Here is a 26144-nt window from a genome sequence, read left to right on the forward strand (position 1 = left end):
GAAGCACTTGTTTTCTAGAATGGGGAATAAGGTAGTCATTGGAATTAGCTGTCTGTGTGGCCAGTCACTGGACAGGGATGGGCCCTTGTTCTCAGAGGTGGTCAGATGGATTCCATACCTGGGGGAGATGACACAGACAAGGTGAGATACCGTTTAGACATTAAAGGATTTCCAGCATTTAGGGACTCCTAAGGGCAGAAAACGTTCATTGCTTATCAGGTCAGCCGTTCTGGAGGGAGAACTGCATCATTCTTCTCTGTGCTTCTTGGAAACAACACTGGAGGTCTAATCGGACAAGATACTGAGACTCAGTACAAAGATGTGCTTAGGAATGTGTGGCGTGAGCATCAGAATAAACAAGTAGAGTCCTTGATCAGAAAACGGAGCCTGGAAAGAGACACCACAGGGTGACTCAGCAGAACCTTAGGGAAGGACAGTGTTCTCATAAACAGTGCCAGGACAATTGGGGACCAGGACAGAGATGAAGTAAAATTAGACCCTTACATCATATCTACACAAAACCTACTCCAAGAGGATTGTGGACCTAATCTTTAGAAGGCAGAATAATAAAGCTTTTAGGAGATACTGTGAAAAATAAATGTTTTTCTGACCTCAGGAGAAAATGCTTAAGTAAGATACAAATCACTGGGTATGGATTTGGCTCTGTTTAGATAAGAACTTCTCTTTATTAAAAGGCATTAGTAAGGGCTGGGGATATAGCTCAGTGATAGAGTACTTGCCTGTTCTCCGTAAGACCCAAGTTTAGTCCCTAGCACCAAAAGAAAACAAAAAGGCATCACTAAAAACGTGGAAAGATGGGAAAAGATAGTTGCAATGCAGAATAAAAGAAGTCGTCTTATCTAGAATATACAAAGTATCCCCACAAAGCCAAGTACCCTACAAGTGTCCCGGTACACAGAAATTGCTACCACTGGGGAGGCTGAGGCAGGTGGAACACACGTTTGAAGCCAACCTGGGATGCATAGAGACACCTTGACTCTGGAAATTAAAACAGAAGTACTAGAAACCACTAAGAAAAATACAACCCAACAGAGAAACAGGCAAAATACTCACAGGTCTTATGGCCAATCCAAATGCAAACACGCTCAAACATGCGCAATGTAATTTAGGTAAACTGAAGTCGCAGTGGGTGTGGTAGGCAGCCTTTAGGATGGTGAGGAGGGGTTCCCAGTGCATGGCGCTTATAATCTCCACATGGTATCAGAGCTGGCTTGCGTGATCAACAGAAAATGACAGACGTGATGACATGCCGCTTCTGAGTTTAGTTCGCAAAAAAAGCAGCGAGTTCCATCTAGGCTTCCCCACCCCCACCCCAGGTTAGTTGCTCTGGGGAAGCCTGCTGGTGTATCACAAGCAGTCCTCTGAAGAACACTATGGTCCAACCAATGGAGGCTCCCAGTCAACCACAGCATCAGTGAGCTGGGAACAGTTCTTCCCAAGGGCGGTGGCTCTCAACAACATCTTGACCTCAGACTTGAGTCTCTGAGCCAGAACCATTCAACTAAACCATCCCTGGATTCTTAACCCGAGAAGAGGTGTGAGATACTGCCTATCATCTGTTGAGTTCTGAAGACCATCTGCTATTCTGCAGTGACAGCCAACAGATCCAGTGGGCGAGTACCAAACACGATGCTCAGTGTTGGTATAGATGCAGCACCCGGGGATGCTCGCATCCTGCATCACACATGGAGAGTGACAGAGCCACTCTGCAAAACCAGGTGTCTGCACATGTAATTCTAGAGCTTTGTCTGTTACATGACTCAGCATTTCCACTCCTAGGTACATATGTACAGTATAGAAGTGCACCATCTCGTGTCCCGGGAATCACGTACAGTGTTCATGGAAGCAATGTCCGTGATAGCCTCACATTGGGAATCGCTCACATGGCCATTCATAAAGAAATGGGTAAAAAAAAAATTGGGTATATTTTTTATGCATGTATTTATAGGCTTCAGAGCTATGCAGTCATGAGCTACATGGAAATAAACAGGCCTGATTGTCTTTCAGTGCAGCTTATGTAGGACACAGGTGCCCAGGGGTCTATGGCTTTCTGATCAATGCTCTGAGGTATTGAGAATGCTACAAGCAAGAACAAACCTCAAAGCAAGATGCTGTACATAGAATACTTCCTCCCATTCTTATAAAAGTATATGGGATTCAGCGGCATAGACAATGCTTAGATGGTTCTGGGGCATTGATGCGGTGAATCTATGGGACCAAACAAGAAACTGATTCTTAGGAGGGGCTGTGGTCACTCCTGGAGGTCGGCGTCATTGGGGAAGGACTCTTGGGATGCTGATGATAAGATTTAAAATTATTATTTTTTTTTGATACAGGATCTTATCATGCAGCCTTGGCTGGCCTAGAACTCACTGTGTAGACTAGACCATGCTCAGATTCACAGAGACCTGTTGGGCCAAAATTATCTCAGGGCCTGTACCTCGATGCCCATAGGAGAGAAAAAAGCCTGGCTCAAGTTTGAGTGAGGATGAGACAGCAAAAATTAGGTAGATGCCTCTCCAGTCAGAGGGAGGATTTGGCTGCCTCTCATTGGATGGAGAGGCACACACATCACACTGTGTCACTTAAGCTATATAAGCTGATGCTCACAGTAATAAACTGAGTTCCTGCTTGACTGGACTCCCTATCGCGTCTGATTGTCCTGCGTTGTCATCACGGGGCTGCGGAATGGGCGGATAGTACATTCACCTTTCCCTGGGGATTAAGGAGGCCTAGCAACGACTAGGGGAAAATGGGGGCTCAAGAAGCCTGGCAACTGGAGGCTCAAAAAAGCCAGCAGGGATCCATTTGTCTCTGCCTTGAGTGTGCTGGGATTAAAGGCATGTACCACCATGCCCAGCCAAGAGTCCTTTTTCTTGACCTGACTGGATTCCTAGGCATATATAGATATTTCCTGGGAATTGAAATATTCCCTTCTGAAGGGAGGGACCCAGAAAACTAATTAGATAGAAGGATCCAGGAGGCTCAGAAAGTTACAGGATCCACAAGACCTTTCTTCAAAGTATTTGAACAGCATGCAATTGCTGTGGAGAGAAGACTTCTCTGTGCAACTGTCTGTACACCGGGTAAGGAAACCCAGGGAGGCAGGCTTATGAGTAATTGCCCATGCTGGATTGGGCTGTCCAGTGATTCATGCTGAAGTAACCTTTCACCCTCGCTCTGTAAGCAACTTTTCACCTTTGCTCTGCAAGTGGCCCCTGTAAACTCGTTGACTCATAAAGCTAGACTAGGGTGGAATCGCATCTTTGGTATCTTGTTGGTGCCTTATTGGGGAGAACAGATGCTTGTCATGTCTCCCATATGGGACGCAACAGGGGCTCAGTGCATACAGTTTCCTAGGCTATGCATTTGTGCTTTCTAGATGTATACACTAGCTATTTCTCAGTACAATGTCAAAACATAATGAGCAGATTAAGAATCCCACATCACGGACTCAGAGCAAACGCTTTGTTTAATAAACATTAACATCATTTATTTAGTGCTTGGAATTGATAGCATGGCAGAAGTGTAGAGCCGGGAGAAAGCTACTTAAGATTAATGTGTAGGGACTAGAGGGCTGGGTCAGTGGTTAAGAGCACTTGCTGTTCTTGTAGAGGACCTGGGTTCAATTCCCAGCACCCACATCAGGGTGGCTTACAACTGTCTGTAATCAGGGGTCAGTGTGCATTCACAGGGGTTGGATTGCCTGGACTTGGAGTTACAAGCGGTTGTGGACTGCTTGATATGAGTGCTGGGAACCAAACCCAGGTCCTCTACAAGAGTAGCAAGTACTCTTAACTGCTGAGCCACCTCTTCAGCTCCAGCTTTTCTTTCTCGACAAAGTATTTCTTTTTCTATTCCTATTTGTGTGTGTCTGGTCTAATCCTTTGCCTTAGGACACAGGACCCAGATACTTCAGCAGCCCTGTGACTCAGATCCAGGGCAATGACCTGTAACAACCAGTGCAAAGTGCTCTCCCCCTCTGACCCCTCTGAGCTCTGCCTTTCCTTTCTTGATTTTAGCCAACTGGTCAGAGTTTATCTTCCTTGTACAGCAGGGTCTCTAACAGAGAGATTTCTCAGAACTTTAGACCCCGTCCTCTCAGGACTTAGACTCAGCAGATCCAGCCCAGAGCCTCGGTCTTGGTTGGTAGCTTGTAGACCGTCATGGAGTGGGGGAGATGGGAAGCCTTTGGTTGAAACCAGAAGCCGTTCCGTATTAACTCATCTAGCTTGTCGCCGCATCTGAACAGCTTCTTTCCCTTAGTTACCAGCTTCTCCAGTGTTCACCCAGACTGACAACCTCAGCATCTTATAAAATATAATGTAATTACATTTGCCTTGAAGTCAGTTTTCTTTTGAGTGGGAGAGTCAGGGCCTATTCAGGGTGTTATCTCATCTGATTTGCATCCCAGGCTCCCAATCACCACTAGCCCCCAGCACCTTATCCTGCCTCTTAAATGCCCACCCGTTTCCTTACTTGAAGGCAAATGCTCATTCACAGCTTCTTGCAGCCCATCCCATGCCCCCTTCTTTCTCTTTTCTTCCCTCTGCACTGCAGCAAGCCTGCCACACACCCCAGTGCAGAGAGCTGCCTGTTTACCCCTCGCCTTTGTTTCTGGGCTCTAAGTCGCTTCCTATCATCAGGAAACATTCCTTCCATCCTCTGGTGACTCATCTTTATCTTCCTTTCCTGGAGAACCTTATCAATAGCATTTTGAGCAGCTATGTAAATTAAATCTGTTCCTCTCATCCCCACGCTTTATTTACTGTTTCACCGCTAACTTCCTCTTGGAGCAAGCGCTTCACTTTTCCCCTGACAAATAATGGAAAATAATTTGCTCATTTGAAGATGCTCTCCGGTTGAAGCCAGTGCAACGAGAAGGTTCTGTTTGCATCGGGCAGACTGTTTTACGCCTGGTAATCATTCCTGGCATCCCTTTTTACTTGAAAAAAAGAAAAAAAGCCCTGGCTTGGCAGATGAGTTTATAGTTATCTTGCGGAAACTCTATGCAGTCCAGATGAATGACAACCGCATGATTTGTCATGGACGGTCGTCCCCACAGAGGCACGCAGCAGCTGTGTGGGTCTGATGCTCACAACCTTCATCTCTCAGATCTGATCTCCAGGTCACCCATGCAGTCTCCCGAGGGGTTTGTTAGAGCCCCCCCCCCCCCCCCCCGATCTGCTGGACCAGTAACTCAGGTCATCCCCAGATCGTCTGGACCAATAACTGCCTGGTAACAGGACTCTCAGGTGACCAGCCTGATTTGAAAAGTTGTGCCCTAAACCCCATGGGTTGGTTTTATTAATGAAATAAAAGCCTGCTAGGCTTTCCATAGAATTAAAAGTTAGTAATTTGAAAGCGGATGAAACACTCAGTCGGTGAAGTGTCTGTGGGCCTAAGACTGGAGCTCCAGCACCCATGGACATGGTGGCAATGCCTGTAATCCCAGTGCTGGGGATGGGGAGATAGGTGAGCTCTTGGGGCTCACTGGCTGACAGCTGAGCCCAGTCAGAAGCTCCAGGTTCTGTTAGACCTTGTCACAAAAAAACAAAGTGGAGGGTGATTAAGGAAGACACACCTGGTACTCACCTCTGACTTTCATATGAACATGTGTATATACACACACATACACACACACACTAGCCACCACATACACCACACACTTCATACACATACAACACATACACACACATGTACGCATGCAAACACACATACACACCACCTGCCATACACCCATACACCCACCACATACCACATATTTCATACATACACATATACACATAACACACACATGCACACATTCAAACACACACATACACACCCCCCACCAAATACACATATGCACACACACCACCCATCTCTCACACACATACACACCACGCACCATATACACACTTGTATGCCTATACATACACACACACACATCACTCACATACATGCACACACATGCACATACACACCCCATAGGGTAAAAAGTTCAGGGTTGGAAATAGAGTTTCTGCTTAGCCTATGTAGGTTCCTGACCTAGAACCAAAATGAATGAATAAATGAGTAAATACAGCGCTCAATGTTTTTACAACAATCCACAGGAGCAACAAATAAATACCCCAAACAGTATACTTACATGTAGGATAACTTTCTTTTAAAAAGTGAATAAACATACTAATGAACATGGTAGAACCTCACTTAGTTGTCACTAATAAAAAACACACCTCTTTAAAACAGTCCAAAGGCATGGTCTAGGGAAAAACCCTAAATTGTTCTATCTATGATTATTATATAGTTGTTGACTAAATATTTGGACTTGAACGGATGCTTCATGTTCGTGTTTTACATTAAAAATGTCCACACAAATGGAAAAAAGCCTTGTCATTATTAGTTTCTGTTTCCTGTTCCCATTCTCTGTCATTTGCCAAGCTTGCTCTCATCTTCTTGGAGGAAAAACAGTATTGAATTCATATTTCCAATGATAACTCTTTCCTGCCAAAGGTATTTTTTTTGGCTCAGGAAGAAAATGTTCTTGCTAAATTAAACCTTAGTTCCCATGACACCGTGGACTGGACACCTGCTTTATGGGACTGTGGTTTGAGTGTCTGCTTCATGATATTGTGATTTTTGTTTCTTCTTCTTCTTTTTTTTTTTTTGAAGGTTATTTATGTAGCCCTGGCTGTCATGGAACTTGCTTTGTAGACCATGTAGGCCTTGAACTCACAAAGATCCACCTGCTTCTGCCTCCTGAGTGCTAGAAGATATGAATCACCACCACCTGACTGGTATGAGTGCCCCATGGAATTGTGGTTGGGATGAGTGCCCAATGGTAGTATAGTTGGGATGAGTGTCCCATGGGACTGTGATTGGGATGACTGTCCCATGGCACTGTGGTTGGGATGAGTGTTTTGTGGTATCGTGGTTGAATGAATGTGTTGTGGCACTATGGTTGGGATGAGTGTCCCATAGCACTGAGGTTGGCATGAATGTCCCATGGGACTATGGATTGGATGAGTGTCCCATAGCACTGAGGTTGGCATGAATGTCCCATGGGACTATGGATTGGATGAGTGTCCCATAGCACTGAGGTTGGCATGAATGTCCCATGGGACTATGGATTGGATGAGTGTCCCATGGCACTGAGGTTGGCATGAATGTCCCATGGGACTATGGATTGGATGAGTGTCCCATAGCACTGAGGTTGGCATGAATGTCCCATGGGACTATGGATTGGATGAGTGTCCCATGGCACTGTGGTTGGCATTACGATCTGCTGGCCTGGTCTGTCACCTGTCCCTTTAAGAGACAAGCCCCGCCCTCCCTCAACCCCTCCCTTTCTGCTAAGGGAAGCAGATATCCCACCTCCTCCAACCTGAGCTCTCTCTCGTTCTGTTTCTCTCCTGAAGAGGTAACTTCTGTTCTCTCTCTCTCTCTCTCTCTCTCTCTCTCTCTCTCTCTCTCTCCCTCTCTCCCTTTCCCTTCCCTTCCATTACCCACTGAATAAACGCTATACTCAAACTCTCTCTGCGTGGTGTATCTGTCTGTCTCCCACCTGAGGTCTCCCACCCGCCAAAGTGACCCACCAAGGCCTCAGGGGACTTACCGAGGCCTGGGGGACCTGCCAAGGCCTCGGGTCACCCGCCACTACCCCTTGTGTGGCCACCACCCCTCGTGAGACCAACCTTCCCCCCTTATAGCTTTAAAATAAAGAATAACAATTGGGATGAGTGTTCCATGGCACTGTGGTTACATGTGTCTCAACAACTGGTAAATTGGATGAGCGTCCCATGGCATTGTGGTTGGATGAGTTTCTCAAGGCACTATGGATCGGATGAGTGCCCCTCTATACTGTGAATTGAATTAGTACCCCATGGGACTATAGGTGAGATGAGTGTTCCAGAGCACAGTGGTTTGGATGAATATCCAATGGCACTGTGGTTGGGACGAGTCTCCCATGCACTATGAATAGGATGAGTGTCCCAGAGTTCTGTGCTTGTAATGTATTTCCCATTATACTGTAGTTGTGATGTGTGTGCCATGGCACTGTGGTTGGGATTAGTGTCCCATGCCACTAAAGGTAGAATAATGTCTCATGGCACTATGACTTGGATCAGCGTCCCCTGGCTCTGTGGTTGGGATCAGTGTCTCATGACACTGTTTGGAATGAGTGTTCCATGGTACTGTGGATTGGATGAATGTCCCATGGCTCTGTAGAGTGGATGAGTGTGTGCCCTATGGCACTGCCATCAGGATGAGTGTTCCACGACACTGTGGTTGGGATGAGTGTCTCATGCATTGTGGTTGGGTGAGTTTCCCATGGCCCGATATGAAATGAGTTCCCTTTCCCTATGTGTCTAAGAACTCGGACTCTAGAACATGGTGCTGCTGAGAGGTGAGGCCTCGTGGAACCTCCAGAATAGTAAGCCAAGATAAGCCTTTTCTCCTCATAGCTTGCTTACCTCTGGTATCATGTTATACTACTATGAAGCTAAAAGTCAGATAACATCTAAGTACATTTTTGGATAGAGGGAAATGTGTTTGACATCTAATATAGAGACCAGGAAATCTGCTGCACACCCTACAGTAGACAAGATACTTCCCCTCCCACATCTTGGACCAGTGTCAATAATTCCAAGGTTGAGAAACTGCACCTGGAAAGAGGAAATATGCCTTAATCCCCTAAAAGGATTCAGATTTGGGGGAGCATGAACAGGCTAGAAACTGATGCAGAGGTCCCCAGCCTGAAGTTAAAGAAGTCATAAGTGTCCAAGTTCCAGAAGGGTTTGTCACACTAAGGGTGCCTTGGGTAGCAAGCACCCCCAAGAAGATTAACTTACATTCAGAAAAGTTAAAGTAATATGTGCTCTTAACTAGACAAGAAAGGATTGCTTAAAAAGCCTCTTACTGGAATAGTATTTCATCTCTTTTATATTTTATTTACTAGCCCATCTTTCTTAAATATTGTATAATGTGTATGTATTTGTCACAAATGAGACTTTCATACAAGAATGTTGTTAATTTTAATTTATTCAAGAAGTGATAATCATAAAAATGAAACCATAAAGAACTTGGAGAAAATGTATGTGATTATTTCATCAGATTCCAGGTGGGAGAAAGCCTCAGGAGCACAGCAGCAAGTCACCCCAACAAAGGAGGCTGCCCTGGGCTGTAGTATATAAAAATTCAAATTGGTGTTTAGAAGAATTACAAGGAAAGAAAAGCCCAGTTGAGCATACAATAATAGAAAAATTAATGAAGGAAATGATGGATTTTATTGTATTAGTTTTCAATTGCCTATGCATTTTATGCTAAATAAAATTAGAAGGCAAAGTGGTTTGTAAAAAACCAAAGCCACCCAAAACTCTTGGCATCAAAGGCCACCTTGAAGCCAGGCATAGCGTTGTCGGTGGTGACCCCAGGTCCCAGGGTCTCAGGTCTGATTCAGGCAGAACCTGGGCTCAAGACCAGCCTGAGCTACAAGGGTTTTATATTTTAAAAATATAAAACAAAACAGGTTATAATATGAACCAGCAGAAATATGTGTGTGTGTGTGTGTGTGCGCACGCGTGGATATGCACATGTGAGTTCAATCCCCAGAGCTCACAGTGACAGGAGAGAACTGACTTCCCCAAAAGTGTCCCCTTCCTATGTCCACACACATGTCGTGGTACAACACACACATCCCCCCTCCCATCACACACACACACACACATACACACACACACCTTTTAAAATAGAAAAGAAAAAAAGCCCCATAATACAACAACAAAAGGTAGCTGTGAAATACACTAAGAAAAGCCCCAATAATACCCAAGTGTGAATAGCCACGAAGGACATGCGCTCTTCATGTGCACATGAGCACAAGATCATAATAAGAGTTTAACATGGCCCATCATCCAATAAATGAGAACCATAAAGAGTTCCTAGCAGATAGGTAAATGTTCAAGGAAAACCAACCCCAGGACACTGGGTGACAGAGAAGCTGAAATGCAAGCTTTGTTTGCCTTCGTATTGTTTGCCTTACATTTTGCTTTGACAAAAATGTTTGAGGAAACCTGCTTCAAGCAGGAAAGGTTTGTTCTGGTGGCATGGTCTCAGAGATTCAAGTTCCTTGTCGTTTGGTCCTGTCTCTGGGTGTTTGTGTGGAGGCATGGCACTCAGGTAGAGGGCTGGCAGTGGAGGGAAAGCAGAGGAGGGAGGGTGGGAAGCAAAGAGAGATTAGTGAGGTAAGAACAAGCCATGCTTTTCAAAGGGGTGTCTTCTCCCCTCCTTTTTCCTTTATCCAGGCCTTACCCCTTTATAATCCTTTCAGCTATGAACCAATCGGTAGGCGCTAATTCATGTCTGGTAGCATCCATCTGATACCATCTCACAAATGGTGCTACCAGGTGGGGCCCAAACCTGCCATAATTGAGTCTTTGGGGAGCAGTCTGGACTCAAACTCTTAGAATGTTCTTGATGAAGGAAAGACATTGGACAAGTTTTTGGAAAGCCATCTGATAACACGTGGCCAGAGTTTACAACACTCCCCATAGCCTTTGGCCCACAGTTCTGTTTCTGGAGAGCTGTTCTGAGGAAACAAGCCATTGTAATAACAGATTATGTGTAGCTGTTTATCAGTGGTACCATTAAAGTAAAAACAAAAAGTAAGAACCTCCCCCACCGCCCCGCCCCAGCAAATCAAATGGAAGGCTGAAGAGATGGATCAGTGGTTAAGAGTGTGTGTGTTGTTCTTTTCCAGAGGACCTAAGTTTGATTCCTAGACTCATGTTGGGTGTGGTGGTTTGAATAGGAATGGTCAATTCCCAGAGACTCATGTATTTGAATGCTTGGTCATCAGTTGGTGGCACTCTCAGGAGGGGTAGCCTTATTGGAGGAAGTGTGTTACTGTGGGGGAGGGCTTTGAGGTCTCCTATGTTCAAAGTGTGCCCAGTGTGGCTCACAGTCTCTCCCTGTTGCCTACAGATCTAGATGTAGAACTCTTAGCTCTTTCTCCATCACCACGTCTGCCTACATGCGACTGTGTTTTTAACCATGATGATGATGGACTAAGTCTCTGAACTGCAAGTCAGCCCCAATTAAATGTGTTTGTTTATAAGAATTGCCATAGTCATGGTTATCTCTTCACAGCAATAAAAACCCTAAGACAGAACTTAGCACCAGGGACTGTGATAAGACTGACTGAGTTTTGTATGGAGGAATTTGGATTTTGGGACGTTGGGTTAGGAAAACAGTGGAATGATTTAAGTGGAGGCTTCATGGGTCATACTAGTAGGAACATGGAAGACAGTGGTACTCAGGGTGATTTGAACTGTGGAGCCTGGCTCAGGATGCTTCAGAGGAGAAGAATGTTAATATGTTGCCTGGAGATGGTTCTTTTGATATTTTGGTAAAGAATGTGGCTGCTTTTTGCCCTTGTCCGAAAAACTTTCCTGAAACTAAGCTGAAGATATTTACATTAATTCTTTTGGCAGAGAAAAACAGCCTGGTATTGACTCTCTTGTATGAATTAGTGTTCACTCTTAGGAAGACTTATAATGAAAAGGGGCAAGCTGAACATGTAAATATAAAATGCACGGGCTGAGGATAAAAGGGGCTCCAGGAAATGGAATGAAGTTGAATTCTGTGTTCAAGGAGGTTAAACAGATTAAAGGGAGTGGTGCCATCAGGGCAAGACCCCACCCAGCTAAGATACCAATTTGTGAAAAGGGACTAAAGAAAAGCTCAGAGCTAGTTGTGGTGGCGCATGCCTTTAATCCCAGCACTTAGAAAGCAGAAGCAGGCAGATCTCTGAGTTTGAGTTCAGCCTGGTCTACAGACTGAGTTCCAGGACAGTCAAGCTTTGACAGTGAAGGTAACCACTGAAAACAGAAGCAGATGAAGATGTAATTGAACGAGCGGGCAATATTCCAGCACCAGCAAACAGCAGAACTTGGCAGCTTCAGCCATGTGGTTCTGGCTGTAGAGTTAAGGATAGAAGAAAGGGGTTATGCAATCACCCTCCCTGACTAAGGAAAGTCGTTGAGGCCAGGCCAATGTCCAGGGCGTCCCTGCATGGAGGGCCAGAGAGGCCATTATGTAAAGCTATGAAGGTGAAGCCCCAAGATGTTGGAGATGCCAGCACTGTGGGATGCCTGCCAAGGAGAGCTGCTAACAGGAAGTGGAATCAGCCCAAGAGAGAGAAGCGTGCTGCAGTCAACAAAGGTGAAAGGAGTTGGAGATCTGAAAAATGCTTTGACATCATCAGACATGGAGATGCAGAGTTTGGAGTTTGCCTAGCTGTTTTCAATCTTCCTTTGGTCCAGCATTTTCTCACTTGCTCCTTTCCCTACCTTTTAGAGCGGTAATGTAAATCCTGTGCCGTTGGATGTTGGATGTATGCCATCTGCTTTTTTATTTTACAGGGGATTGCGGTGAAGAAATTGCACGACTCTCAGAAGAGACTTTGAATTTCGGACTGTGAAACAGGCTTGAGACTGTGATAGACTATGGGGACGTTTGAAGTTGGACAGAGTGCATTTTTGCATTGTTTTATGGTTATAAGCCTATGGGAGCCAGGGAGTGGAATTTGATGGTTTGACTAGGAATGGCCCCCACAGACTCACGTTTGCATGCTTGGTCCATTGGGAGGGGCACTATTAGGAGGTGTGGTCTTGCTGAAGGAAGTGTGTCACTGTGGGGGTGGGCTTTGAGGTCTTATGTGCTCAGGCTATGCCCAGATTGGCTCACAGTCTCTTCTTGCTGCCTGTGAATCAAGATGTTGAACTTTCAGCTCCTCTCCAGTACCATGTCTTCCCATATGCTGTTGTGTTTCTTGCCATGATGATAGTGGACTAAATTTCTGAACTGTAAACCAGCCCCAGTTAAATGTTTTTATGTATAAGGGTTCCATGGTTACGGTGTCTCTTCACAGTAATAGAAACCCCAAATAAGACATTGGGTGAATCACAATCATCTGTAACTCCAACTCCAGGGTCTCTGATGCCTCTTGTCTTCTTGGACACCTTGCATTCATGTGCACCCATCCTACAATACACATAGTTAAAAATAAATGATTCTTCAAAAATTGAAAAATGAAGTAAAGTTTTGAAGTAAAGTTTACTTTGAAATATACTGTGGTACACTCACATGATTGATAACTCACAGTTTTGGATGAATATTTGGGAACAAGAGAGAAATGCTCTTGTTATACTATTAAGAAAATAAGACACAAATTTTTTATTTTTATTTATTTATTTATTTATTTATTTTTGGTTTTTTGAGACAGGGTTTCTCTGTAGCTTTGGACAAATTTTTTATTTTTAAGAGATTTATTTTATTTATATGTATCTGTGTTAATGCTTTCAACTAATGAGCCATCTCTCTAGCTTCCAAAATGTGTTTTGCCTGATCCCAGACATAGGTGTAATTATGTGCGTGTGAGCGCACACCTGTCATCATGTCCACTCCTTTATATGTGCTCCTCTCTCCCTCTCCTGGGTCTCCTTCTACTTCCCAAAGAGTCCCCCCTTCCACTTTAATGTCTTTTTAAAAAAAAGTCTAAATTAAAAAAAGGGGGGGGGGCGCTGGAGAGATGGCTTAGTGGTTAAGGGCACTGGCTGCTCTTCCAGAGGTCCTGGGTTCTATTCCCAGCACTCATATGGCAGCCCACAACTGTCTGTAATTCCAGTTCCAGGGGATCTGACACCTTCATACCAATGCACATAAAATAGAGTTAAATAAATTGTTAAAAAAAATCTAGATTACATATATGAGAGAAAATATGATATTTGTCTAAGTTTGGCTTATTTTGCTTAAAATGATGATCTCTGATTTCTTCTATTTTCCTGTCATGCTCCTTTGACATTAATTTTCTTTCTTTTTTATGACTAAATAATACATCAATGTACACACACACATACACACACACATACACACACACAGCCTCTCATCACATTTTCTATAGCAGGCTTTCTTTTGGGCTACCAACCAGTTCCCAAATCATGCCATGGAAATTTATTATTAGTTATGAGTGCTCTGTGTTATCTTAGCTCTTATTTTAATCTGTTTCTCTTTATCTATGCTTTGCCTCTGGGCTTTTTACCTTTCTTTCTTCCTTCCTTCCTTCCTTCCTTCCTTCCTTCCTTCCTTCCTTCCTTCCTTCCCTTCCCTTCTTCCTTCCTTCCCTTCCCTTCCCTTCTTTCTTTCTTTCTTTCTTTCTTTCTTTCTTTCTTTCTTTCTTTCTTTCTTTCTTTCTTTCTTTCTTTCTTTCTTTCCTTCTGCCTGTCTCTTACTTTCCTGATTCTCATGGCTAGCTCGCTGGTGACTGCCTGGCTTTTGGCCCTGGGCGTGTCCTTGTCTTTCTCCCTCATTCCTTTTTCTTTTCTTTTTTTTTTTTGCTGATTTTTTTTATTAATTAATTAATTTAATTATTAAAGATTTCTGCCTCTTCCCCGCCACCTCCTCCCATTCCCTCCCCCTTCCCTCATTCCTTTTTCCTTCCTCTCTTGAGCCTAGATTTCTCTTCCTACTTGGTCTCTCTGCCCGCCAACCCCACCTATCCCTTTCCTGCCTAGCCACTGGCCATTCAGTCATTCAGTTTTTTTTTTTTTCTTCGAGACAGGGTTTCTCTGTAGCTTTTTGGTTCCTGTCCTGGAACTAGCTCTTGTAGACCAGGCTGGCCTCGAACTCACAGAGATCAGCCTGCCTCTGCCTCCCGAGTGCTGGGATTAAAGGTGTGCGCCACCACCGCCCTGCTGGCCATTCAGTTTCTTATTAGATGATTCAGTGCCTTAGGTAGGCAAGGTGAAACAGCAGCACATCTTTATATAATGAAACAAATGTAGTGTAAACAAATGTAACACCTCTTTACATCATTAACAAAGGTACTGGAAACAAATGTAACACACCTTTATACAGTTTAATATTCTACAGCATAAACAATTGTAACATACCTTTTACATAGTTAAATACTCCACAATGATTTTCTTTATGTCTTGTGGATGGGAATGTCGGCTGATTCCCTAACTTTTCTGTTGTGAGTAATGTAACCATAGACACGGGTGTGCAGGTGTCTCTGTGCTGTGCTGATTTAAGCGCCTTTGGGTGTATACCTAGAGTGGTGTAGCTGGGTTGCATTGCAAGTTGTATTTTTAGCTTCCTGAGGAATCTCCACACTGATTTCCACAGTGGCTGCAGCAGTTCCCATCAGCATGAAATAAGCCTCCCCCCACCCCGCTCCCCACCAGCATTTATTGTCACTTGTTTCCTTGATGATAGTCATTCCGACATGAGGGTGAGATGGAATCTTAATGTAGTTTTGATTTGCATTTTCCTGATGGCTAAGGATGCTCAACAAAGTCTCCCTATGTTATTGGGCCTGAATCTCTTAGGAAAGGCAGCCAGCCTGTCTTGTAAGTGTCTGCAAACTGAAGGTATTTCCACATTTGCTGGAGTGAGAAATGGACAGGTGGTAGTGGCAGGAAGCTTATGTAGTGGCACTGATGGTGGAGAAAGACAGGCATCATCTGGGCACTGAGCAGTGTGTCAACAGCACAACAGGCAGCAAAAATAAAAGGGGGATGGTGAGGATGATAGCTGTTGCAGCGTGATACCCTGGCTGCACTGGGAAGTCCTTCTACCTCAGTGGTTCTCAACCTTCCTAATGCTGTGACCCTTTAATACTGTTCCTTATATTGTGATGATTCCCCCCAACCATAAAATTACTTTTTTTGGTACTTCATAACTGTAATTTTGCTATTGTTATGAATTGTAATGTAAATATCTGCTATTTAGGATATCTGATATCCAACCCCCAAAGTGATTGCAGCCCACAGGTTGGAGGACCACTGTTCTAAACTGTGAGGTACTCTTCTCACTCTGAAAATTCTTGGAAATGCACAAGAGGGAAGCATCTTTTCATTTGATACCTGGGGCCACCCATCCAGTGGATGACAGAAAATCTAGGGGCTAATTATATTATAAAGGCCCCAGCTAGCAATTTTTAAATATGAATGCAGTGGCTAACCTCTGGACTGGTTTGGAGTCTTTTATTCCTCTGGTCAATAAGTCACTGACTTAATGGTATCTGTTGGAGACCCTTTGATGTCCTTTCTGACTTTGGGGATACCTCCAAAAAAAGAGAGAGAGAGACAGAAACAGAGAGAGGAAGAAATAAAAGTTTTTTGTGTGTTTAGTGTGCTCTTGACTCTGACTCTGAAGGAGGCTGAGCCTTCCTTTTATTTAGTACTGATGGTGTTTGAGTGAAATCTAAACTTCTGTCCCAGCTGAAGAAATTCAACAGATCTTCAAAATGTTCTGCTTCTCAATAAAAAGTTTCTGCACCCTGATAAGCCTCTCTGCCATTGCAATAATCTGGACAGATCAAATCAAACCAAATTAGAAAAAGACCGGGTTTAATGGATACAAATGCTCGCAGATGGCTTTCCAACACCCCAGAGAGAAGACAGGAAAGGAATACTGAAAAACCACATTCTCTGGGGGGGCAGTTTAAATAGCCTGTGGGAGTGGTCTTGAGCATCTCTGGGGATGGGTCATCGTTTTGTGGGTTTTCTCAGGGGTGCAGTCTGGACTGAGTCAATTCCTAGCGGGGAGGCTTGGGCTGGAACTTCCACCCGAACATTCCAGACTCTTTAGATAGATAGATGCCAGGGGCTGGGATGTGGCTTCCATCAAAACACTTAAAACCTTTGAAGGTGTGCAATAGAAAAAAATGTCCCTAGGAGAAAACAAACAAAATAATAAAGTGTGATCCTCAAACTCAGTCTGGTAGAAAGGAAAACTGCAGGGCGTGACAAGGTAGGTCAGCAGGTAAAGGTACTTGCTACCAAGCCAGATGACCCGAGTTCAGTCGCTCCTTGGGACCCACACAGTAGAAGGAGAGAACTGATCTCTGCAAATTGTTCTCTGACCTCCTCATGTGTGCCATGACACAACATACACCCAAACACACACATACACACACCACACACTCATTCACACTCTCTCATCTCTCTCTCTCTCTCTCCCTCCCTCCCTCCCTCCCTCCCTCCCTCCCTCCCTCCCTCCCTCCCTCCCTCCCTCCCTCTCTCTCTCTCTCTCTCTCTCTCTCTCTCTCTCTCTCTCTCACACACACACACACACACACACAGACCTGGAGTGTTCTTGAGTTGAGTGTAGCTTCTTCCACACACCTGTTGTATGATATTGGCTGATGGTGTTGTGTTCCTCTGCAAAAACAAAACAAAAAACAGCTTTCTGGGTTTTCTCTCATGCTCCTTATATGTGTATATATAAGCTTCAAATGGTCCCCCACTGTGTGTGTCTGTGTGTGTCTGTGTGTGAAGAGGGACCTTGCCTGGAATTGGCACTTGGGTCTTCCTTGCTCTAGTGAGGGTGACTGGCTGTCCTGAGTGTAGGATTTCAGAATTCCACAAAGCCATTAAACTGTAAAGACAGTGTCAGGTCTCCTGGCTTTGGGACCCCTTGGCTCAATCACGGTGACACAGATCTTGGGTGTGTTTTGTGGCTTGAAAGAGCTGCACAGTAGCCTGTGTTCACAAACAGGCTCTGAGGTCAATGGGGGACAGAAGTTGGAGCACAGAGCTGTGGGGTGGAGGGAGGAAGGACCCAGGGTACTTTCAGAACAAGAGTGGGGGATGCTTCCAACATGGAAGCCAGACAAAAACTGTTCTCTGACGCGGTGCACTGGCTTCCAGCAGCTGCCTTCCTGTGCTCTCTGTTGTAAACTTCGGCCTTTGTCCCCACACCCCCATCCCATCTCCCCCCCCCTCACATTCTATCTTTAGCAGCTCACTTTGTGGGTTTTTTAAAACTCACTTTGAATGTATGATTGTTATAACTTCTTTGCATTGGTTTTCATTCCTTTCTTTCAAAACGCATCTATTTTTGTCTTTTTATCTCAGCCTTGTTTTATGGGAATTTCAACAAAAGAATCATTTCATCTTAAGTGTCTAGTCTTTTAATCCTCTCTCCTCATCATATTTTAGCATTTTTATTATCCACATTAAACTTTTAATAGACTTATGTAAATGCAGATGTGCATGCACAAGATGAAAAAAAAAACCTCTCGTAACCTGAGCCTTAGAGGTAACTGCTGCAAACAGCTGTGTGTCCACTGAGATTTCCCTCTCCCATACATGGGCACATCACCTAAGAACATTCACCTTTATAAAATAAGCTCATGCAGTTTGCCTGTTCTTGTTCTCATTATAAACCTCACTTGCTTCCCCCTCCCCCTCTCCAGCAAGTAACATGGACCAAGAATCATCTCTTTTGAGCTGGTGACGTGGTTCAGCAGGAAAAGGTGCTTAAGTTAAAGACTCGGGCTTCACATAGTTGAAGGAAAGAACTGGAGAGAACTGACCTCCACAAGTTGTCCTCTGACCTTTGCTTGTGCATAACCACTTGTACACCCCACACACTCACACACATGCACGCACGTACACACACACACACTAAAAATCATCACTCTAATTTATGATGATATGATAATAGAACCCAGGGCCTCAGACATGACAGGAAAGGGCTTGATCACTGAGTTCATTCTCAGGGTTTCAATAATGACTCCAAGTTTTATGGCTGATTATTTGTGCAGAGGGGAGACGGGCTGCCTTGTTGATGATAGATTTTTCCTGTGTGGTTTCTCTGTATTTCCTCCTTGCCCACAGATCTGATCTCATTTGGGCCATCAGAATGAAGAACCTGTCCTAAGAAAGACTATCCCAGGAGAGCTTTTGAGGTTCTGAGGCAGTGGTCCATATGACTAAGTCTTGTCTGCTTAGACACATTTCCCTGCTGTTGGGGGGTGAAGCTTTCCCAAATTGGAGCAGACACAAAGGGTAGAAAAGACACTTGAGAATGAGATACATTGTGGGCTTCTGGTACAGGAAGGAGACTGAGAAGGACCATGCTGTAGACCAAATGTCTGTGTCCCCTGTGAATTAATAAAAATGTTGTGAATTAATAAAAAAGATCCCTGGCAGCTGCAGTGGCAGAAACACTGCAAGTCCCCAAGCAATGGCAGTGGGCCAGGTGGCAGCAGGCAGTGAACAGCAGTCCCAAGAGCAGCCAGTTCCAGGCAGGGACAGCACAGTTCCCCGAGTGGCTGCAGCAGGCCACGAGGAGAGACAGACAGATGGGCACTCTGCAAGACCACGCCAGAGGTCTCCAAAGGATAGGCATGCCATGCAAAGTGAGGTTGGATATTTATTTAGTGGGTTATGGAAGGGAAGGGGAGAAGGGGAAGAGCAGAGAGGGGGCAGTGAGAGAGAGAAAAAGAGAGAGAGAAAGAGAGACACACAGAGAGAGAGAGAGACAGACAGACAGACAGGGGAAGGGGAGATGCGGGAAGAGGCAGAAGCTGCCTCTTTGAGAGGGGGACAGAAAAAGGAAGAGACTCAGGCTGCAAACAGAAAGGAAGATCTGACTGCCTCAGTGGTGGTGAGGGAGGGAGTGTGCATGGCTTGTCTCTTAAAGAGGCAGGACAGACCATTACACCCTGTTACAGTGGGAATCTGAAGTGTCCTCCTCAGGCTTATAGAGTGAATGCTTTATTTTCTTTTTAAGAATATTTATTTATTTATTTATTTATTTATTTATTGGTTTTTTGAGACAGGGTTTCTCTGTGTAGCTTTGGACCCTGTCCTGGAATTCACTCTGTAGACCAGGCTGGCCTCAAACTCACAGAGATCCGCCTGCCTCTGCCTTCCGAGTGCTGGAATTAAAGGCATGTGCCACCACTGCCTGGCTTAAGAATTTTTTTTTAAATACAATCTTTTCTCATTTTACATAGCTATCCCTGTTCCTACTCCCTCTCCTCCTCTCCTTCCACCCTTCCCTCCACCCCACCCTATCCACTCCTCAGAAAGGGTAAGGCTTCCCGTGGGGAGTCAACAAAGTCTGACACTTCCCTTTGAGGCAGGACCAAGGCCCTCTTCCCTATATCTAGGCTGAGCAAGATATACCTCCAAAAATAATGTGCTTGTAGACACCAGTTCATGCACTAGGGGTAAATCCTGGTCTCACTGCCAAAGGGCCCCACAGCCTGCCCAAGCCTCACAACTGTCCCCCACATTCAGTGGGCCTAGTTTGGTCCTATGCAGGTTCCCCCACTATCAGTCCAGAGTCAGTGAGCTCTCACTAGCTCGGGTTAGCTGTTTCTGTGGGTATCACCATCATGGTATTGGCCTCTTTGCTCATATTATTGCTCTTCCCTCTCTTGAGCTGATCTCAGGTAGCTCGGCCCAGTGCTTCACTGTAGATCTCTGCATCTGCTTCCATCAGTTGCTGGATGAAGGTTCTATGATGACAATTAAGGTAGTCATCAATCTGATTACAGGGGAAGACCAGTTTAGTCGTCCTCTCCACTCTTGCTTAGTCTTAGCTGAGGTCATCCTTGTGGATTCCTGGGAATTTCCCTAGTGCCTGGTTTCTCACCTTGATCAAGACATCTCTTTCCTTTCTCCACCTCACTGTCCTTCCCGCTTCTTGAGCATCATCAATGCTTTATTTTTCTAGGCTGGTTGTGGGAATGCTGTGGATCATTCAGGATGTGGGACCTGGCTGGCGGAAGTGGGTCACTAGCAGTGGGTCTTTGCCTGTTATCCCTTTTCTGGTTCCTGCCTTGTTCTCTGCCATCTCTCCTGCAACACAAACAGCTTTTCCTATGAGTTCTTGCTGCCATGACCTGAGCTGTCCTGCCGTGCATCTCTCGCCAGCCTCGGGGTGATGCAGATGCCTTCATTGTCCACAGTATGCAGTCCTGATCTAGTGAGACTTTCCATATACAAATACCCACAGATTTAGACTCCAGGGTAAGTCAGTAGAAGAAAGAGATGGACTCAAGGTGTGCTTTCCCTTTTATGGAGTTCTGCACCATCATTTTTGGATCAGTCCCACAGACAGTACTAGAGTCTAGAGGAATGAAAGGTTCTAACCGCTCAGGTGTGACAGTTCACCATGATTGTCAGCTCGATGGGATCAGGGATCAAGAGAAGCCTTGGGGGTCAGTAGACAGCTCGGTTGGACCCTTAGGATGTTTCCAGAGAGGCCTGGAAGGAACACAGGAGAGCAACTGAGTGGGGGAAGATCTGGTGCAAATGTGGGCACCATCTATAGTCTGTAGTTCCAGGTGGAACAAAGGAAGAGTAAGAAGCCAGAGCAGGTGAATTCTGTTCTCCCTGAGAGTGTCTGTTGGTACCCTCACGGCCTGTGGACATGAGACTCTGGCTTATTTTGGACTTTAAATATGAATTCATACCAAGGATTCTTCAGAGAGCTTCCAGGCCTTCAGGTTCCCACTGGGGCTGTATCATCAGTTCCCTCGTTCTGGGGCACCCAACTTCTTAGATCAAGCTACTGGGTTCTTTGCAGGATGTAGGTATAGAGTGTATTGTCAGATTATCCAGCCTAGAGCCATGTAAGGCAAGCCAATAAGTCTTCACATGCATGCTATTGTTCTATTTCATTAAAGACTAGTTAGTTGCTTACACCTATATACACGCCCTTATGGGGTAACTGAACGTGGGGGTCATGAAGACTTTAGCAACCATAAAAGGTTTCTGTACACTCAATAACCAAATATTAATCAATCCAGATCAACCAAACTTTTAATGAATTCTGGTGTTCCTGGCAGCGCTCGCCTGAGTTGCATCATGATGTCATTGTCTGTTTGGAACACAGGAGCATTTTGTAATGTGAGCGCCAGCAAACCTCAGAGAATACTGCCTGAATCACCTTAGCTCAGAGCTGGGACTATTTTATTCATGAGTTGTGTTTTTACTGTACATGCGAAATTTCAGCTCTTATAGGAACAAAATGATCTGATTATGGAAAACAGGCTTTTAATACTTTCCCACCGTCAGCATACATACAAGTATCAAATCCATATATCTCTGGAGTATATTGTGTTAGAATATTTGATTTTTAGAAATTGCTGGTTGAATTGTTAACTTACACCTCATAAACAAACAAGCAAAACCAATTTGATGAGTTTTAGTTTGAGGTTAGTATAGTTTCTTTCTTCCTTCCTTCCTTCCTTCCTTCCTTCCTTCCTTCCTTCCTTCCTTTCTTTCTTTCTTTCTTTCTCTCTCCCTCTCTCTCTCTCTCTCTTTCTTTTTTGACAAGGTTTCTCTGTGTAGCCCTGACTTTTCCTAGAACTTGCTATGTAGACCAGACTGGCCTTGAACTCAGGGATCCACTTGCCTCTGCCTTCCGAGTGCTGGGATTATAGATGTGTGCCATCACTCCCTGCTGAGGGAGAATCTGTAACAGTTCCTCGACAACATACTTCCGCCATTGGTTCTATGCATTTATGGGAAGCAGAGCTTACAATGTAAATGATTATGAAATCAATGCTCAGCCATTCCCCAAACCTGGGGGAGGCGCTTTGCTTTACAATGTCAAACATTCAGAAAAAATGTAATTCTTTGTATCAAAAAACGAGCAGTGTTTTCTTTAATAATGGTAAAATTATGTGCATACCAAAGAATTTTTTTGAGACAGGGTCTCATGTGGTCTCAAACTACATGTATATCTGAGGTGGTTTTTTTTTTTTTTTGGTTTTCGTGGGTGTTGTGTGCACATGCTGTGTAAGGGTGCATGCCCATTTGCTTGCACGGGCTAGAGGAGGGTATCAGGTGTTCTTTTTTTTTTCGTAACTTTGAGACAGGGTCCCACAGTGACCACAGAGCTAGGCAGTCAGTCAGCAAGAGCTTCTTGTCTCCACCTCCCTCCCCACAGTGCTAGTTACAGGCAGCTGCGGCATTCCTGGCTTTTCACATGGGTTCTGGAGATTCAAACCCAGGTCCTCGTGTTCACTGAAAGCGCTGCTACTCACGGAGGCATTTCTTTAGCTCATGACTATGAAGTCTTAAATTTTAAAAATTACATTTAATTATTTATTTGTGTGTGTAGGTGTGGGCATGCTATGGTGACTATATGGAGGCCATAGAACAGCTTGTACCATGTCCTTCCGCAGTGTGGGTTCCGGGACTTGTTAGGTCATTGAGCTCTGCAACAAGCAACCTTACCTGTTGATCCTCCTTACTGGCTTTGGATCCTCCTGCATTTGCCTCCCAAGCGCTAGGATTACAGGTACATTTGACCTTACAGAATTATTTTAAAATACATTTCTCCATAGGCTATTATCAGTAAACATTTCATCTGTATACCTATTTTATATGCTTTTCTATTGGAAGAGGGTTTTTTGGGGGTGGAGTGGATGGGGCAGCTTGGCTTTTCAAGACAGGGTTTCTCTGTGTAGCCCTGGCTGTCCTGGAACTCTTTCTGTAGACCAGGCTGACTTCAAACTTAAAGATCTGCCTGCCTCTGCCTCCTGAGTGCTGGGATGACAGGCGTGTACCATCACTGCCCTCAGTGGAGGTTGATTTTAAAGCTTCTAGACATTAAGGGGCTGCAAATGGAAAGCACTTAAGAAGCCTTCTTTGTATTATCCACGTGGGCGCTATTCTGTAGTGGGAGCTGCGGGCCTCTTCCCATAGCCCGGCTCCCGCATGGTTAGCTTTATACCCGAAATAACAACACACAAATTGTATTCATTTAAACACTGCTTGGCCCATTTCTATTCATGTGTGTAGCACCCCAAGGTGCGCTTACTGGGAAGATTCTAGTCTACGTCCATCCTGGGTCGGAGCTTTATCGCGTCTACTCTGGAGAGGAGAGCATGGCGTCTGTCTCTCAGAGGAGCTGCCCTGCATCTGAGCTCACTTCCTCTTCTTCCCAGCATTTTGTTCTGTTACTCCACCCACCTATGTTCTAACCTATGAGGGCCAACCAGTTTCTTTATTTTTAACCAATGACCTTCCTCCATCACTTCTTCCAGAAAACCCCGATGCTAGACCAGATCAGAGTCCCAAGCCCACTGGGGATCAGGGTGGATGCTAGTCAGCTCTGTCAGAACCACATGTCCTTAAAGTCCCCGCTCTTAGCTTTGAACTGTGGCTTGCTAGGTGGCTCGGGCTTTCCCACTGTGCACCAATTCTCCAGCACTAACAGAGTCTCCCACAGTTTACTTCAAAGTGAAAAGCATGTGTGAGGAGTTAGGTGCTTAGCCTGTCTCAGTCCCACAAGGCTCCCAGGCACTGCGGCACACTCACTTCCGCGAGCCACAGGGCTTAAGGTTGTGTCGCTGTTTTAATGAAACTTTCATTATGTAGGCACGATCAATTAAATTATTAGCCATTGGTGACTAACTCGGTCTCCAGCCTTTCCCCTTCCTGGAGGGACTGAAAGTTCTGGCAACCAGCCTCCATCTTGACGCTATCTAGGGGCCCTCTAAAAGGCTCCATATTAATTAGTGTAATTTAGTGTGTTTGGAAGGGGTTTATGAATAATAAATGGAAATTCAACCTAGGGAATTTTAAGGGCTTAGGAGCTCTAGCGATGGAAACCGGGGATGAAGACTGGGTTTGTCTTATGTCGCAGTCCTTCAGTTGAAAGCAGATAAAGGGCGGTTGATTGTGTGGGGCCTAAAACGATGAGTTCTGTAAGCCAAACTTTCCTGGGGAGCATGCAATGCACTACTTAGAGAAAACCATAGCCTCTGAGGTGTGGTTCCAGGTTCAAAAGATCATGTGCAAGTCATGGAGCCCCAGCTATAAACAGAGGGTGCTAACAGCACTGATTCCACAGGGCTATGATGAGGACTGGATACCCCACAGGGAAAGTCCCCGACACAGCATCTGTCATGTCGCCAGAGTTCACAAAGCACACCTTCTCCTCCCGGGGATGTGGGGAGAGTGGGCATACTCCTGACCCTAGCCCCAGCTAACTGACTGTATGAGATAGAGCTCACCCTTCATGGTGGAGTACCAACTTCATCCTTAAAGCCTTGCAGCATGGGCTCAAAGATGCAGTGTGGGAAACTCTTTTGGTTGTATGTGTGGCTCTAGGACGGTCCCCGAGTGGTCTTAAAGCCTTCAGGATTATTCATTCTTCTCCTTCTCTTTCTCTTCCTTCTTCTTCCTTCTTTTCTTCTTCTCACTTCTCATCTTATTCATCTTTTTTTCTTTCCCTTCCTTCTTCTTCTCTCTTCTTCCTCACTTCTCCTCCCCTTACCCTCTTTTCTCCTCCCTCTGATGTGGGGCTCCCCTCTGGATTCTGTGAATATGTCTTATTACCATTGGTTAATAAATAAGCTCTTTTGAACCTATAGCGGGGCAGGATATAGCCAGGCTGGAAGAGATATATATAGAGAATAGGCAGAGTCAAGGAGACGCCATGTAGGCATGCTACTTTGGACATCAAACCAGGGGTGCTTCAGGAAAGGGCTTTCTGTGACATCTGAAAGAAAATTAAGTGGGTCCTAGGCAGTACCCACCCACCCCTTCACTCCACTCCACTTATCGGCAGTCATCTTATCCCCCCTGACTACTCTTTCTCTGAGCAGCCAGGGGTGGGGTGGGGCCCAGGGAGTCACAAGGACCTTCTGAAGGGATGTTCTCGTTTAGTTTGGAAGGGTGGGTGAGACTAAAAATACCACCTTTGTGACATATTTACTCGGCTCTTGTTAATGCCCCAGAGAGATTGCCAAGAGTCACTACCACCAAACCTGTGATTAAACCATAATAACCACTTTCATGTTTATAAATTTTGTCCTTGATATCAGAGAGGAGTATTTTTAGGCTAGAATTTGGAGCTAACGAATCCCAAGGCGGGCGTATAGATTTAAGCAAGCAGCTCTCCTTTAGGCTTCTTTCTTCTCACCAGGCAACAGGACAGGAGGGATCAAGCTGAGAGATGCCACCTACCATGCCTCAGTCCAAGGGGAGATTCCCTTGAGTCACTCCTTTGATGCTGATCCCATCTCAAGACATGTGGAAGTCCCATGGATAGTGATGGAGTTCAGGAGTTTCACCCCAAAAAATGCCACTTGGACTTCAAGCTGAGGGTGCTGTGAGGGAGTAGTGTGCGCCACGAGGGGCTTTCTAGCATTTCTTCACATGCCTAAGGAAACTCAGATGTCATGAATCCTCTTTGAGGTAGCCCACCAGCCAGAGAGCACAAAACCCATCCCCAGAGATGAGACTGGGCTTTGTCCTCAGCTCAATGACTTTGTCACAGTTTCTCACCAACTCTTTTGAAGATCTTTTCATCTTTCTTCCAAATAA

Source organism: Chionomys nivalis, chromosome 8 (genome assembly GCF_950005125.1).
Source record: "Chionomys nivalis chromosome 8, mChiNiv1.1, whole genome shotgun sequence".
In the NCBI taxonomy this organism is placed as follows: domain Eukaryota; kingdom Metazoa; phylum Chordata; class Mammalia; order Rodentia; family Cricetidae; genus Chionomys; species Chionomys nivalis.